General features: G+C 46.9%; 1 protein-coding gene and 1 non-coding gene across 5 annotated transcripts in view; both read right to left on the reverse strand.

Moving 5' to 3' along the window:
- LOC134934796 (transcription factor HES-7.1-like) overlaps positions 1-18,596 on the reverse strand; it is a 230,968-nt gene that overhangs the window by 148,724 nt on the left and 63,648 nt on the right. The window lies entirely within an intron of this gene.
- TRNAG-GCC (transfer RNA glycine (anticodon GCC)) lies at positions 2,230-2,300 on the reverse strand. The gene has a single exon. It is a non-coding gene; the product is annotated as a tRNA-Gly (tRNA).

Consider the following 18,596-nt stretch of genomic DNA (forward strand, 5'->3'; position numbering starts at 1 on the left):
GGACTTCATTCTCTGTGCAGGGCTCCTCTGTATAGGTGCATACACATGGTGAAATTTTGACTATCTCTGATTTTGACTTTGCGATTTCCCCTGAACTCCCCGGAGCCCTGAACCACCGATACTGACTATCTGTACTTGAGATTTTGACAAAGTGGCAATTTTTACTGTACTATGTGCTAGATTGTACACAATATAATGAAGATTGACTTGCGTGCACAGCCTATCTTTTCTTGCGATACCAGCCCCTCGGGAGCGCGCATCGGTATCGCAAGCTGTGTACACACAGTGCGATTTGCAGTAACTTTCCTTACGATTTTGACGGGATGTATTCATGTGACCGACGGTCACGAGACCGATGGTCACATAACCTTCCCCAACTTCCTGACCCCTCACTATCCCGACGGTCAGCATGCCGACCAACAGGGACTATTCCGACACCCTTAGAGAGGGGACAGAACCCGTGGCGAGCGCGAGCGCAGCGACTAGGTGGGCGGCCAGGCAGGGGGACACATGAAATATTGTGAGACCTGCGTGCTCTCCCGGGGGGCTGGGAGGGTCACCTGATTTTCAGGAGCCTCCCGACCATTCTGGGAGAGTAGGCAAACATGATGCAGGATAGATAGTGAGAGGGGGCAGAGACTGGTAGGGGCTGTGCAGAGAAGGAAGAGAAAGCAGAAAGGTGCTGAGGCCTTAGCTGTGCTAATAGGTGACAGGTTTTGCCCATTAGAGGAAGATTTTGCTTTTGGAATCAACCTTGAATTAGGCACATAATTTGATAATAAAAAAGATTGAGTCAACTACGTGACGTTTACTCCTGAGTGGCCCGTTTTGAGCATTTTTCCGAAGGGGCAGAGACTTACTCCAGCCAGTAGGAAATTATTGCTTGCTATAAGTGCTGCAGCCAAAAAAGACCATTCTACAAGATTGGATATACACAAGCCGGGTGGTATTCATGTGACCGCCGGTCAGCTGACCGACAGTCACATGACCTCCTCCGTGAGCCCGACGGCTCACTATCCCGATGGTCGGCATGCCGACCAACAGGGACTATTTCCACTCGTGGGTGTCCACGACACCCATAGAGTGGAAATAGAACCCGTGGCGACCGCAGGTCGCCACCGAGCCCGCAAGGGGCTTGCTGCACTCGCCCCTCCCCACCGGGATCCCGGCGTCGGTATGCTGCCGGGATCCCGGCGTCGGTAAGGTGACCAGTACTACACCCCCCAAGCCCAATTAACTTTCAATTATATAGGGAGAAACTTACTTTACTTTTTCAATTGGATTGGATGGAGACGAAGTTTGATAAGGAGAAGATGGCCTCTTCTCTTTTGATACATGGGAAAGTTTTATTACAACTTTGCCAAACTCAATGCAATCCCACATCTATCATAGCTTGTGTCTGACCCAGTGCTACAAACTCGTATTCCTATGGGTGATCCTCCCATTACGCTGACCAACGGGTAAGTGCCAGACACCCTTTTCTCTGTGAGCTGCTGGCATGCCCCCAGTCCCTCTGACTCCCGCTATGCACACACCATCTATTGACTGCTGCTCTGCGAGTGACAGTAGCTTTCCAACTGCCACCACCGATGGACACTGGCCCACGGGTGGGACAGCGAGACAGTCCCAAAAAATGGGACTGTTCCGTGAAAATCGAGACAGTTGCGAGGTATGTAGATGGATTTACTTCCTACCCTTTATTTTTTCCTTTATGTAATTCAAATACCTTTTAAACATTCATGGATAAAAAACAGTATCTGCTAACATTGCCAAATGCTGTTTTTTACAGGAAAAAAAATAATAATCTGCGTCTTTCTTTGCCAGCTGCATTTTCAAGCCTTACATAGGGACATAAAAACATATTGTAGTATTTTTCATCTCAATTAATTTTTTGGTATATTCATTTTGTTTTGTGTTGGAAGGTGCCCTAGCAATAGTATACTGCTCCTAGGACTCAAATATTTTAAATAAATAAAAAACAACAACAAAGATGCATAAGTAAGCTGATTTTAGCTACGGAACTCTTCAAATACTTTTTGCTCTGCTGTAAGGAAAAGCACAGCTTGAGGAATTAATGATGTGGCAGCATTCCCTATTTCACTGAGCTGTGTACTTTGCAGTGTGCACTATTAAATGTAATGCAAAATCAAAATAAAAACAACATGCACATAAGCCGTAAATAGCAGTAATCAAAACTGCAAAAATGAATGTATGAAAAGAAAACTTCGCTGCATTGGCCGGGAATCGAACCCGGGCCTCCCGCGTGGCAGGCGAGAATTCTACCACTGAACCACCAATGCTCACATGAACATTTTAAGTGTAAAAGTAACAATCTGAACCATTCATTTTTGAAAGCTTAAAATTGATAACTCAAAAAAGCAAATGGCATACTTGATTCAGATTCACCTGCACTTCAAATTACAAGAGCATCATTTACAATGGAGGGGATCCCCCTGCTGACCGGCAGGAAATGTGGTCTGTGGTATGCACAGCTGATCGCAAGGAGATTGACAGGAAGAAGGCGTTTGTGGGTGGCAATTGACCGTTTTCAGGGAGTGGTTGGAAAAACGCAAGCATATCTAAGCGTTTGCAGGGCGGGTGTCTGATGTCAATTCCAGGACTGGACAGGCTGAAGTGATCGCAAGGACTGAGTAAGTTCAGATCTACTCAGAAACTGCACAAAATGTTTTTGCAGAGCTCGGCTACACGTGTTCGCACACTTGCAAAGCGAAAATACACTCCCCTGTGGGCGGCGACTGTGTTTGCATGGCTGCTAAAAACAGCTAGCGAGCGATCAACCCGGAATGACCCCCTGTGTCGGGAACACTCAATCCTCCTCCTTACAGGCTTTTGTTGGGTGCTGTGATGCTGCTTGGCGTGTGTAGTGATTCTTGTGCAGAGTCGGTGGTGTGCATCTGCTCTCATGCCTGGACTGTTCTTGACTCCTCTCTGCATTATCTCATTGACTTGGTTCTGTACTATACATTCTTGTGCCCTGATCATTTTTTTTGACTATTTTGATATAGGGCACAGCTACTCCATTACCAAAGTGCTATCATCATGGGGCCGCAACATATGGCTGTGTTCAGTCCATGCATCAATGCTGAGGTCCCGGATTAAAACCACCAGTACTGTGTGTAAGATTTCACAATGTGTCAATCCATGGTCTTTCTAACTGAGGAGGGGGCCCACGTGCAGACTCCGGGTGAGCCCCCTCCTGTCCACGGCGCAGTAGGCTCCGACATTTGCCGAAGTCAACTGCGCATGAGCAGATCTCCGGAAACATTGCGTCTGCCATGTTCCGGAGAACAGTTTCACTACTGTGCATGTGGGGCAGCCATTTTTGCTGCGGATGCAGCACCCCGACGCGAGACTCTGGAAAGGTAGGTATAACATGGGTGCAATGTGCTTTCCTGGATCCAGGGGCCTGTGTGCACCACACACATTGCACCCGTGATAGAAACACCAATGTGTCAATTGTAGAAGACAAAATTCACTTTTCAATCCTGAATTTCACAGAATAGCCCTGGACAAATTATGGATTCAGCCATTAAGCCATCTCCAAAAGACTGTGACACCTCCATAATTGCTCAAGAGGAAGACACCCAGAACCGGGTGATGCAATGTCTACAGTCGCTCATGCAACATACAGATGCTAACAGCAGCTGCTCTTCCAGCCACCGTTGCTCCTCCTGCAGCTGCGATTTTTATCCCTGTAATCTGGATACTTACATCTGCCAAATTGACAGTGATCCTGAGAAGGCCAAAGTGGCTTATAACATTTCTCATCTTACCAGTCTTGCATTGGCATTTCCTTCTTTACACTGGGCAATGAACACATTGCATACCACCTCCTCCCTGCATTTGCAATGCGATCGCATCTCAGATTAAATTGCGACCATTGGTTGTGATGTTCATCTGCGACGGCAGGCTGACTAAGCAGTGTGGCTTGCGGGGCCAAGGAAACTGCATCTCGCAACGCAGTCCTTGGCCTCGCCACTCATGGAAAACGGGGAGGCGACACTCCCACATTTTCCCAAACGCCAGCCACTCCGCGCCCCATCCATCCTTGCGATCTCCTCTGCCTGTCAATCACACTGAGGCGTTCGCATTTCAGATTGAAGGAACCATTCTGCACATGCGCAGAATGGGTTCTGCATGTGTGCAGTTCCCGAACATCTGCAAAGTGCAGTAAGGATCGCTTTTTGCGATCCTTACTGAATTAGGCCCGGTATTTACTTTTTTTTATTATTATTATTACATTTTATTTATAAGGCGCCACATGTGTTTCGCAGCGCCGTACAAAGGACAGTACTGGGAGACAAAACATAGCATTACAGTAAATAAATAACAGAAATAGAGTACAGGTAACAGAGCACCACACGTTCTCAAGACATAATACAGCTAAGATGTAAGTATTGATGGAGTGATCATCGTACTACTAGATCATCGTACTACTAGAGGCTGGTGGCCATAGATGGTGATGAGCCTTTGCTAGCAGGATAAAGATGGTCATTGAGTAGGGGAGAGCTGCGAGTGAAATGTGTCGAGACGAGGGCTTAGATAACAAGAGGAAAGAGGGCCCTGCTCTGAAGAGCTAACAATCTAGTGGGGAGGGGCGACAGACAGATGACAATGTCACAACTGAGGGCCTGAGCTGACGGGAGGCAGCCTCAGTTGTAGGGGCTGAGATGTACCGGAACCTGGGAGGTTGTATCAGACCCCTGGACATGTAAGTAACATGAATAATAACTGCCCGAAGGCGTGACCACGACAACTTAGATAAAAGTCAATGATGTTTATTATGACAACTCCGCATCACAGCAGCAATAAAAGAAAACGTAAAAGTCAGCAAAGAATAAATACAGTTCCTGAGTACTACAGCATGGCAGGAGCCACAGGGCACTGGTAGTGTGAGATAGTTCTTATGATCTTCTAGATGGAAAGTCCTTACCAGGCCCGGCTGTAGCAATGGAGATAACCCAGGATTGTACCAGCTGGTGTTCCAGGAAGAGCTGGGTTGCTGCAGGTAAAACAGCTGCTGTGGATACTGGCTGGAACCAGACTGTTGTTAGCACGGAGTGGATACTGGCTGGAACCAGTTAAATAATAAATGAACTTTGGGAGCGATGAAATGTGAACTGAAATGTAGAACTTGAGAGCGGAGAAATAATAATTCCGGTGGAGAGTGGTAAAGTGTAGAAAGGACACCGGCCCTTTAAGGGAAGCTGTATTCTGCTGGAAGCTGAGGCTGGAAGCAGGTAGTGTTGTAGCTGGAAACAGATGAATCCACAATGGATTGGAGAGTCAGGCTACACCGCAGGTGGAATGCTGGTGCGGGTCTCTATGGTGGAAGTCTTGAGACAGGAGCTGGAACCTGGAAGACAATCATAGAAGAGAGACAAACAGGAACTAGGTTTGACAACCAAAGCACTGACGTCTTCCTTGCTCAGGCACAGCCTACTTATACCTGCAGCAAGGAAGGGGTTGGCTAGGCAATTATGCAAATCAACAATACAAACAGCAGATTGGTGGAAATGATCAGATGACAGAATCCAAGATGGCTGCGCCCATGCAGACACTTGGAGGGAAGTTTGGTTTGTAATCCATGTGGTCTGGGAAACAGTAATGGCGGCGCCGGCCACCGGAGACAGGAGACGCCAGGCTGATAGATGCACATTTAACCACGCGGGCACAGCGGAGGCCGCGGCTGATGAAAACACCACTCTGACACTCTGCATGTGGAAACTCAGGAACAGCGGAATCTGGTCCTGGAACGCTGAGCCCACCTTAGGAGGCATCTGAAGGGTAAGTAATGGCGTCCAGATACCCGGATCGTGACAGCACCCCCCCCTTTAGGAGTGGCCCCAGGACACTTCTTAGGCTTTAAAGGAAACTTTGCGTGGAAATTTCGAACCAAGGCAGGAGCATGGACGTCAGAGGCATTGGTCCAAGAGCGTTCTTCAGGACCATAGCCCTTCCAGTCAATGAGATACTGAAGTTGACCGTAACGGTGACGTGAGTCCAGGATCTTGGCCACTTCATACTCAACGCCTCGTTGAGTTTGGACTTTCGGAGTTGGTGGAAGTGAGGAATGAAACCGATTCAAGATTAGCGGTTTCAACAGGGAAACATGGAATGTCCTGGGTATTTTTAAGAAGGGAGGTAACTGGAGTCTGTAAGCAACAGGATTGATGACTTGATCAATTTTAAAAGGACCGATGTAGCGAGGTGCAAACTTCATACTGGGAACTCTTAACCTCAAATTCTTCGTGGATAACCATACCCGATCACCCACCTTGAGAGCAGGAACTGCTCGACGCTTCTTATCCGCAAACTTCTTGTACCTGAACGATGCCTTGAGCAGAGCTGATCGTACGCTCTTCCAGATATTGGCAAACTGATGCAAGGTGATATCCACTGCGGGAACAGAAGTTGCTGGAAGCGGTTGGAACTCAGGGACTTTAGGGTGGAATCCAAAGTTGGTGAAGAATGGTGTTGAAGAAGATGAAGAATGATACTGGTTGTTATGACAGAACTCGGCCCAGGGAAGTAATTGAACCCAGTCATCTTGAGAGGAGGACACATAGATGCGGAGGAAGGCCTCCAAGTCCTGATTCACCCTCTCAGTTTGACCATTGGTCTGAGGATGGTAAGCCGTGGAAAACTTTAACTTGACTTGGAGGACTTGACATAAACTTCGCCAGAATTTGGCTGTGAATTGAACTCCTCGATCTGAGATAATTTCTTCTGGAAGACCGTGGAGTCGGAAGATCTCTTGTATGAATACTTGAGCCAACTTGGAAGCTGACGGAAGACCGGTGAGAGGAATGAAGTGTGCCATCTTGGTGAACCGGTCAACTACCACCCAGATGGTATTGAACTTGTTGCACATGGGCAAATCTGTAATAAAATCCATCGACAAATGGGTCCATGGTCGACGGGGAACAGATAGTGGAACCAGTTGCCCCGCAGGCGACTGGCGGGATACTTTATGTTGAGCACACTTTGGGCAAGATGCAATAAACTCCAAAACGTCCTTTTTCAGAGTTGGCCACCAATAGGACCTAGAGATAAACTCCAGGGTTTTTTGGATACCTGTATGTCCGGCAAAACGGGAAGCATGGGCCCAATGCATGAGCTTCTTCCTTAGTGTCGGCTTCACAAAACTTTTCCCTGATGGGGGCGTAGAGTCCATCCCTACCGTGGAGAATGCCAACGGATTTATAATAGGATGCTTGTCTGAAGACTCTGACTCATTTTCTTGCTCCCATGAGCGGGAAAGGGCATCGGCCTTGCGATTCTGAGAGCCCGGACAGAACTGGAGTTTAAAGTCGAACCTGGAAAAGAAAAGTGCCCATCTGGCCTGACGAGGGTTGAGACATTGTGCGCCTTTTAGATATAGAAGGTTCTTGTGGTCTGTAAGGATGGTGATTGAATGAGAAGCTCCCTCCAACAGATATCTCCACTCCTCTAGAGCGAGCTTGATGGCTAGCAACTCCTGGTCGCCAATGGCATAGTTGCGCTCCGCTGGGGAGAACTTCCGTGAGAAGAAACTGCAAGGATGTAAATGACCATCTTTAGCCCTCTGAGATAACACCGCTCCTACTCCAACGGAGGAGGCATCCACCTCTAAGATGAAAGGAGAGTCGACGTCAGGCTGTTTCAGGACAGGTGCAGAGATGAACCTCTGTTTTAAAAGATGAAAAGCTTGCATGGCTTCTTCAGACCACTTGGACGGGTTAGCACCCTTCTTGGTGAAAGCAGTAATAGGCGCCACAATGGTGGAAAAGTCTCGTATAAACTTTCGGTAATAATTGGCGAACCCTAAGAACCTCTGGACCCCTTTGAGGGTTAAGGGTACTGGCCAATTCTGGATTGCTTGTAGTTTCTCAGGATCCATCTCTAGTCCGGAACCGGACACAATGTACCCTAGAAACGGAATGGACTTGACTTCAAAGACGCATTTCTCTAATTTGCAGTAGAGATGATTGACACGGAGACGGGACAGAACCTCCTTTACCCAGAAACGATGTTCCTCTAAATTGTTGGCAAAAATGAGGATATCATCTAGATAGACCACGACATGACGGTATAGAATGTCTCTGAAGATCTCATTGACGAAATGCTGGAAGACAGCTGGAGCATTGCTCAATCCGAAGGGCATGACGAGGTACTCATAATGTCCGTCACGGGTGTTAAATGCGGTCTTCCACTCGTCACCCTCACGGATACGGATGAGATTGTATGCACCTCTCAGGTCCAGCTTTGTAAAGATGGTAGCTCCGCTAACTCTGTCAAAGAGCTCAGTAATCAGGGGTAAAGGATAGCAGTTCTTGATGGTAATGTCGTTCAAACCTCTGTAGTCGATGCACGGCCGCAGACCACCATCTTTCTTCTTTACAAAAAAGAAGCCTGCGCCGGCTGGAGAAGAAGAAGGTCGAATGAACCCCTTTGCTAGGTTCTCTTTTATGTATTCCTCCATAGAATGCGTCTCGGGGAGAGACAACGGATAAGTTCGGCCTCGAGGTGGAACCTTCCCTGGAACGAGATCAATCGGGCAGTCCCATTCTCTATGAGGGGGAAGGATATCAGCAGAAGCTTTACTGAACACATCCGTGAAATCTTGATATGGAGGAGGTGGAACATCAGACGACCTGGGGGAGGAGGAACAGACAGGCAACACTTTAAACAAACATGTCTTAGTACAGGAGGAACCCCATGCCAGGATTTGCGTAGTCGTCCAATCAATTGTAGGATTGTGAAGACGGAGCCATGGAAGGCCCAGGACCACAGGATGTGTGGCTCTTGGAATCACTAAAAGTGAAATAAGTTCGGAATGAAGAACTCCCACTCTCAGACGAACTGGTAGAGTCCTTAGAGAAATAACTGTATCAAAAATTTTACTGCCATCCACAGCAGTTAAGGAAAAGGACGAAGGAAGTCTCTCGGTGGGTAGGGACCACCGTTTAACATAGGCTTCGGTAATAAAGTTCCCAGCTGCTCCGGAATCCAGGAGGGCAATGACGTTCTGATAACGTTGAGCAACTTGAAGCGAGACTGGGAGGTTACAATCTTGAGGAGATGGAGAGGAGATCATTACTCCTAGCCGGCCCTCTCCTTGGCGAGCTAGGATTTGGAGTTTCCCGGACGTTTGGGACAGGCATTAATGGTGTGAGACGGAGCTGCACAGTACAAACAGAGAAACTCGGAGAGACGTCTTCGGCGCTCAGCAGGAGTTAAACGGGAACGGCCAATTTGCATGGGTTCATCTTTAGTTGGTGACAGTTGGCGAGGAGGAGGAGCAGAAGATTTTGGAGCAGATGATCTTCCACGCTCAGTTGCTCTCTCTCTGAAACGTAAGTCAACTTTCGTACAAAGTGAGATTAACTCATCTAACTTGGAGGGTAAGTCTCTGGTAGCTAACTCATCTTTAATACGCTCGGATAAACCATGCCAGAATGCAGCATACAGGGCCTCGTCGTTCCATGCCAGTTCGGATGCCAGGATCTGGAACTGTATAAGATATTGTCCTACAGTACGTGATCCCTGGCGTAAACGGAGAATCTCAGACGAAGCTGAAGTTACCCGGCCTGGCTCGTCGAAGATGCGCCTGAATGTTGACACGAATGCAGTGTAAGAAGATAGCAGGGTGTCGGACCTCTCCCATAACGGTGATGCCCAATCGAGGGCTGAGCCACTGAGAAGAGAAATAATGTAGGCAATTTTTGTACGGTCACTGGGGAAATTGCCAGGTTGTAGCTCAAACTGAATCTCACACTGGTTGAGAAATCCCCTGCAGAATCTTGGAGATCCGTCAAATTTTGCTGGCGTTGGAAGATGAAGACGTGGAGCAGGAATGGGTAAGGTGGGTGGGGTTATAGCTGGAGTCACTGTGGTTGACGCACCAGACGCGCCTGATCCACGGAGAGTGGTCAGAATCCCATCCAGCCGAGTAGAGAGATCCTGGAGACAGCGGATGATGTGGCCCTGTGCAGCCTCCTGATGTTCTAGTCGGGCTGCCAGTTCTTGCATCGGCCTGGCCGCTTGATCCTGGTCTCCGGCTGGATTCATTAGGTCAGTGCTTACTGTCACAACTGAGGGCCTGAGCTGACGGGAGGCAGCCTCAGTTGTAGGGGCTGAGATGTACCGGAACCTGGGAGGTTGTATCAGACCCCTGGACATGTAAGTAACATGAATAATAACTGCCCGAAGGCGTGACCACGACAACTTAGATAAAAGTCAATGATGTTTATTATGACAACTCCGCATCACAGCAGCAATAAAAGAAAACGTAAAAGTCAGCAAAGAATAAATACAGTTCCTGAGTACTACAGCATGGCAGGAGCCACAGGGCACTGGTAGTGTGAGATAGTTCTTATGATCTTCTAGATGGAAAGTCCTTACCAGGCCCGGCTGTAGCAATGGAGATAACCCAGGATTGTACCAGCTGGTGTTCCAGGAAGAGCTGGGTTGCTGCAGGTAAAACAGCTGCTGTGGATACTGGCTGGAACCAGACTGTTGTTAGCACGGAGTGGATACTGGCTGGAACCAGTTAAATAATAAATGAACTTTGGGAGCGATGAAATGTGAACTGAAATGTAGAACTTGAGAGCGGAGAAATAATAATTCCGGTGGAGAGTGGTAAAGTGTAGAAAGGACACCGGCCCTTTAAGGGAAGCTGTATTCTGCTGGAAGCTGAGGCTGGAAGCAGGTAGTGTTGTAGCTGGAAACAGATGAATCCACAATGGATTGGAGAGTCAGGCTACACCGCAGGTGGAATGCTGGTGCGGGTCTCTATGGTGGAAGTCTTGAGACAGGAGCTGGAACCTGGAAGACAATCATAGAAGAGAGACAAACAGGAACTAGGTTTGACAACCAAAGCACTGACGTCTTCCTTGCTCAGGCACAGCCTACTTATACCTGCAGCAAGGAAGGGGTTGGCTAGGCAATTATGCAAATCAACAATACAAACAGCAGATTGGTGGAAATGATCAGATGACAGAATCCAAGATGGCTGCGCCCATGCAGACACTTGGAGGGAAGTTTGGTTTGTAATCCATGTGGTCTGGGAAACAGTAATGGCGGCGCCGGCCACCGGAAACAGGAGACGCCAGGCTGATAGATGCACATTTAACCACGCGGGCACAGCGGAGGCCGCGGCTGATGAAAACACCACTCTGACACTCTGCATGTGGAAACTCAGGAACAGCGGAATCTGGTCCTGGAACGCTGAGCCCGCCTTAGGAGGCATCTGAAGGGTAAGTAATGGCGTCCAGATACCCGGATCGTGACAGACAAGAGGTGCAGGCAAGTGGGAGGTAGCCAGATGGCAGTATGCAAGCAAAGCTGAGATGTTCACGGCATGAGGCAGGGGGGTGGAGGCGCGGCTTCAGCACTGGGTTATGCATCGGGAGGGTATTGTCACGATCCGGGTATCTGGACGCCATTTCTTACCCATCAGATGCCTCTTACACAAAGGGGGCGACCCGGCACCGGTCTAAAAATAGTTTTTGATTACAGAAAAACCAAATTTGGACAATTTTCAAGTAAAATCTTTAATATAATGTCCAGTTTGGGGGTGCGCCCAGAGCCAGTGACATATGCATAAACAAAAGGGAGAAAGAAGAAGGCTCTTGTGTGGGCGCACTCATTAATGGTAGTTAAATAACTAGAATGAATAACACTAGGTTGATTAGTCAGCAGATAAAACAAAATTTATTTGGAAATATTAAGAATATAATTGCCCCTGGTTGAGGAGATGTGAATGATCCCAGATAAAAATGTTCTGGTCCTGCCTCAGGAAATGAGATGGAGAGGGGTAGAGACACTGCAAGTCATAAACCCTTTCTCACCCGGCCAGTACAGATGATCTGTATTAATGAGATCAATTAAGTCAATTGATTTTAGATTCTGTCATAATCCTAATGAAGAAATAACAGCTATTATGGCAATAAGTAATAATAGAAACAAATCAAAGGATATACCAGGGTAAAGAAAGAAAAGGATAGGAACAAATGGTGATGCTGCTGTTGGAGTCACATACCACACATCATATGCAATGATTGATGTTCTACAACACTGAGTATTCCCTGTGAGTCTCCACCTCAGGTACTAACTCAGCCCACACTGTTTCGCTTCCAAGATCGGACGAGATCGGGCATTAGCAGTGTGGTTTGATAGTAGAAGGATTTGGTCAGACGTCCAATGAGAGTGCACCTATATAGGGGGGGATAATTAGCTGGGTCTTATAGATACAGTGTGGATCTGCTTTTTGTGTTAGGCAGGAGACATCAAGTCCCACACCGGTGGTATTGTGTCCCTGGATCACAAATGAGAGTCCACGAAAAAGGAAGATATATAGATTTATGAAAAAAACGAAGATATATAGATTTATGAAAAAAACCTTAGAAAGGATAATGGAGATCAATTAGGCTGTAGTTATTAGGAACGGGTGATAAAAATTACCCGTCCGTATAGATACAAATGGATAAAGAAACACGGATCAAGAATTTTTTTTTTTTTTTTTTTTTATATATATGTGTACATTGGTACTGGTGTAAGGAACAGAAAATATGTCAAAGATAATTGTAGATACAAATAAATAGTACTGGTATATGCAATGAAATAATCACTAGTGACATGGGTGTCATTAGAAACACTTTGTGTGAATTGGAGCTGTTATAATCATTAGGATATAGGGAAATAGACATGAAATTCTCATATAACCCATGCAGCAATATGACAACAGGATCTGCAGGAGGAAAGTCAAAGAAGAATGCAGTATTTCTTTCCTATAAAATGCAGTTTTTAATCCTGATGCAATAAACTAAGATGCATAAGCCTGGAAAAAGGCATAAATGAAGCTGCACGGATATAGATACAATTTCTATGACAGCTGGGCAAAAATTAGCCCAGAATGGCAGGATGGAATGATCTGACCTGAGGCTAGGAGTGAATCACTTGCAGTTGGACAAAACAGGACCCATTGGAATGGAAAACATGTTTCACCCCTGTGGGGCTTGCTCACTTCCTGGAGGATCCTGTTGTCATATTGCTGCATGGGTTATATGAGAATTTCATGTCTATTTCCCTATATCCTAATGATTATAACAGCTCCAATTCACACAAAGTGTTTCTAATGACACCCATGTCACTAGTGATTATTTCATTGCATATACCAGTACTATTTATTTGTATCTACAATTATCTTTGACATATTTTCTGTTCCTTACACCAGTACCAATGTACACATATATATAAAAAAAAAAAAAAAAAAAAAAAAAAAAAAAAATTTCTTGATCCGTGTTTCTTTATCCATTTGTATCTATACGGACGGGTAATTTTTATCACCCGTTCCTAATAACTACAGCCTAATTGATCTCCATTATCCTTTCTAAGGTTTTTTTCATAAATCTATATATCTTCGTTTTTTTCATAAATCTATATATCTTCCTTTTTCGTGGACTCTCATTTGTGATCCAGGGACACAATACCACCGGTGTGGGACTTGATGTCTCCTGCCTAACACAAAAAGCAGATCCACACTGTATCTATAAGACCCAGCTAATTATCCCCCCCTATATAGGTGCACTCTCATTGGACGTCTGACCAAATCCTTCTACTATCAAACCACACTGCTAATGCCCGATCTCGTCCGATCTTGGAAGCGAAACAGTGTGGGCTGAGTTAGTACCTGAGGTGGAGACTCACAGGGAATACTCAGTGTTGTAGAACATCAATCATTGCATATGATGTGTGGTATGTGACTCCAACAGCAGCATCACCATTTGTTCCTATCCTTTTCTTTCTTTACCCTGGTATATCCTTTGATTTGTTTCTATTATTACTTATTGCCATAATAGCTGTTATTTCTTCATTAGGATTATGACAGAATCTAAAATCAATTGACTTAATTGATCTCATTAATACAGATCATCTGTACTGGCCGGGTGAGAAAGGGTTTATGACTTGCAGTGTCTCTACCCCTCTCCATCTCATTTCCTGAGGCAGGACCAGAACATTTTTATCTGGGATCATTCACATCTCCTCAACCAGGGGCAATTATATTCTTAATATTTCCAAATAAATTTTGTTTTATCTGCTGACTAATCAACCTAGTGTTATTCATTCTAGTTATTTAACTACCATTAATGAGTGCGCCCACACAAGAGCCTTCTTCTTTCTCCCTTTTGTTTATCCATCAGATGCCTCCTAAGGCTGGCTCAGCGCTCCAGGACCGGATCCCATCTGTTATCCTGATGTGTACATTCCTGTATCCTCTCCTGTCACTCTGGGACGCTGTCACAGTAAACGCCATATTACACCTGGCATGGCGTCTCCCGCGGCCTCCGCCGCCGTCCCTGAACTTCTGCATGCAGAGTGTCTGAGTGGCGATTACGTCAGCCGCGGCCTCCGCTGTGTCCGCGTGGTTGGATGTGCTTCTGTCAGCCTGGCGCCTCCTGTCTCCGGTGGCCGGCGCCGCCATTACTGTTTTCATTACCACATGGATTACAAACCAAACTTCCCTCCAAGTGTCTGCATGGGCGCAGCCATCTTGGATTCTGTCAGCTGATCATTTCCACCAATCTGTTCTCAGTATTGATAATCTGCATAATTGCCTAGCCAATCCCTTCCTTGCTGCAGGTATAAATACACTGTGCCTGAGCAAGGAAGGCGTCAGTGCTTTGGTTGTCAAACCTAGTTCCTGTTTGTCTCTCTCCTGTGATTGTCTTCCAGGTTCCAGCTCCTGTCTCAAGACTTCCACCATAGAGACCCGCACCAGCATTCCACCTGCGGTGTAGCCTGACTCTCCAATCCATTGTGGATTCATCTGTTTCCAGCTACAACATTACCTGCTTCCAGCTCAGCTTCCAGCAGAGTACAGCTTCCCTTAAAGGGCCGGTGTCCTTTCTACACTTTACCACTCTCCACCGGTATTATTATTTCTCTGCTCTCAAGTTCTACATTTCAGTTCATATTTCATCGCTCCCAAGTTCATTTATTATTTAACTGGTTCCAGCCAGTATCCACTCCGTGCTAACAACAGTCTGGTTCCAGCCAGTATCCACAGCAGCTGTTTTACCTTCAGCAACCCAGCTTTTCCTGGAACACCAGCTGGCACAATCCTGGGTTATCTCCATTGCTACAGTCGGGCCTGGTAAGGACTTTCCATCTAGAAGATCATAAGAACTATCTCACACTACCAGTGCCCTGTGGCTCCTGCCATCCTGTAGTACCCAGGAACTGTATTTATTATTTGCTGACTTTTACGTTTTCTTTTACTGCTGCTGTGTTGCGGAGTTGTCATAATAAACATCATTGACTTTTATCTAAGTTGTCGTGGTCACGCCTTCGGGCAGTTATTATTCATGTTACTTACATGTCCAGGGGTCTGATACAACCTCCCTGGTTCCGGTACATCTCAGCCCCTACAACTGAGGCTGCCTCCCGTCAGCTCAGGCCCTCAGTTGTGACAGTAAGCACTGACCTAATGAATAAAGCCGGAGACCAGGATCAAGCGGCCAGGCCGATGCAAGAACTGGCAGCCCGACTAGAACATCAGGAGGCTGCACAGGGCCACATCATCCGCTGTCTCCAGGATCTCTCTACTCGGCTGGATGGGATTCAGACAACTCTCCGTGGATCAGGCGCATCTGGTGCGTCAACCACAGTGACTCCAGCTATAACCCCACCCACCTTACCCATTTCTGCTCCACGTCTTCATCTTCCAACGCCAGCAAAATTTGACGGATCTCCAAGATTCTGCAGGGGATTTCTCAACCAGTGTGAGATTCAGTTTGAGCTACAACCTGGCAATTTTCCCAGTGACCGTACAAAAATTGCCTACATCATCTCTCTTCTCAGTGGCTCCGCCCTTGACTGGGCATCACCGTTATGGGAGAGGTCCGACACCCTGCTATCTTCTTACACTGCATTCGTGTCAACATTCAGGCGCATCTTCGACGAGCCAGGCCGGGTAACCTCAGCTTCATCCGAGATTCTCCGTTTACGCCAGGGGCCACGTACTGTAGGACAATATCTGATACAGTTCCAGATCCTGGCATCCGAACTGGCATGGAACGACGAGGCCCTGTATGCTGCATTCTGGCATGGCTTATCTGAGCTTATTAAAGATGAGTTAGCTACCAGAGACTTACCTTCTAAGTTAGATGAGCTAATCTCACTCTGCACGAAAGTTGATTTACGTTTCAGAGAGAGAGCAACTGAGCGTGGAAGATCATCTGCTCCAAAATCTTCTGCTCCTCCTCCTCGTCAACTGTCACCATCTAAAGATGAGCCCATGCAAATTGGCCGTTCCCGTTTAACTCCTGCTGAGCGCCGAAGACGTCTCTCTGAGTCTCTTTGTCTTTACTGTGCAGCTCCGTCTCACACCATCAATGCCTGTCCCGAACGTCCGGGAAAACTCCAAACCCTAGCTCGCCCAGGAGAGGGCCGGCTAGGAGTAATGATCTCCTCTCCATCTCCTCATGATTGTAATCTCCCAGTCTCGCTTCAAGTTGCTCAACGTTATCGGAACGTCATTGCTCTCCTTGATTCCGGAGCAGCTGGGAACTTTATTACTGAAGCCTATGTTAAACGGTGGTCCCTACCCACCGAGAGACTTCCTTCCTCCTTTTCCTTAACTGCCGTGGATGGCAGTAAAATTTTTGATACTGTTATTGCTCTAAGGACTCTACCAGTTCGTCTGAGAGTGGGAGTTCTTCATTCCGAACTTATTTCACTTTTAGTGATTCCAAGAGCCACACATCCTGTGGTCCTGGGCCTTCCATGGCTCCGTCTTCACAATCCTACAATTGATTGGACGACTACGCAAATCCTGGCATGGGGTTCCTCCTGTGCAGAGACATGTTTGTTTAAAGTATTGCCTGTCTGTTCTTCCTCCCCCAGGTCGTCTGATGTTCCACCTCCTCCATATCAAGATTTCACGGATGTGTTCAGTAAAGCTTCTGCTGATATCCTTCCTCCTCATAGAGAATGGGACTGCCCGATTGATCTCGTTCCAGGGAAGGTTCCACCTCGAGGCCGAACTTATCCGTTGTCTCTGCCTGAGACGCATTCTATGGAGGAATACATTAAAGAGAACCTAGCAAAGGGGTTCATTCGACCTTCTTCTTCCCCAGCCGGCGCAGGCTTCTTTTTTGTAAAAAAGAAAGATGGTGGTCTGCGGCCGTGCATCGACTACAGAGGTTTGAACGACATTACCATCAAGAACCGTTATCCTTTACCCCTGATTACTGAGCTCTTTGACAGAGTTAGCGGAGCTACCATCTTTACAAAGCTGGACTTGCGAGGTGCATACAATCTCATCCGGATCCGTGAGGGTGACGAGTGGAAGACCGCCTTTAACACCCGTGACGGACATTATGAGTACCTCGTCATGCCCTTCGGATTGAGCAATGCTCCAGCTGTCTTCCAGCATTTTGTCAATGAGATTTTCAGAGACATTCTATACCGTCATGTCGTGGTCTATCTAGACGATATCCTCATTTTTGCCAACGATTTAGAGGAACATCGTTTTTGGGTTAAAGAGGTTCTGTCCCGTCTCCGTGTCAATCATCTCTATTGCAAATTAGAAAAATGCGTCTTTGAAGTCAAGTCCATTCCGTTTCTAGGGTACATTGTGTCCGGTTCCGGACTAGAGATGGATCCTGAGAAACTACAAGCAATTCAGAATTGGCCGGTACCCTTAACCCTCAAAGGGGTCCAGAGGTTCTTAGGGTTCGCCAATTATTACCGAAAGTTTATACGAGACTTTTCCACCATTGTGGCGCCTATTACTGCTTTCACCAAGAAGGGTGCTAACCCGTCCAAGTGGTCTGAAGAAGCCATGCAAGCTTTTCATCTTTTAAAACAGAGGTTCATCTCTGCGCCTGTCCTGAAACAGCCTGACATCGACTCTCCTTTCATCCTAGAGGTGGATGCCTCCTCCGTTGGAGTAGGAGCGGTGTTATCTCAGAGGGCTAAAGATGGCCATTTACATCCTTGCAGTTTCTTCTCCCGGAAGTTCTCCCCAGCTGAGCGCAACTATGCCATTGGCGACCAGGAGTTGCTAGCCATCAAGCTCGCTCTAGAAGAGTGGAGGTATCTGTTGGAGGGAGCTTCTCATTTAATCACCATACTTACAGACCACAAGAACCTTTTATACCTGAAGGGCGCACAATGTCTCAACCCTCGTCAGGCCAGATGGGCACTTTTCTTTTCCAGGTTCGACTTTAAACTCCAGTTCTGTCCGGGCTCTCAGAATCGCAAGGCCGATGCCCTTTCCCGCTCATGGGAGCAAGAAAATGAGTCAGAGTCTTCAGACAAGCATCCTATTATAAATCCGTTGGCATTCTCCACGGTAGGGATGGACTCTACGCCCCCATCAGGGAAAAGTTTTGTGAAGCCGATGCTAAGGAAGAAGCTCATGCATTGGGCCCATGCTTCCCGTTTTGCCGGACATACAGGTATCCAAAAAACCCTGGAGTTTATCTCTAGGTCCTATTGGTGGCCAACTCTGAAAAAGGACGTCTTGGAGTTTATTGCATCTTGCCCAAAGTGTGCCCAACATAAAGTATCCCGCCAGTCGCCTG

This window comes from Pseudophryne corroboree, chromosome 6 (assembly GCF_028390025.1).
Source record: "Pseudophryne corroboree isolate aPseCor3 chromosome 6, aPseCor3.hap2, whole genome shotgun sequence".
Lineage (NCBI taxonomy): Eukaryota > Metazoa > Chordata > Amphibia > Anura > Myobatrachidae > Pseudophryne > Pseudophryne corroboree.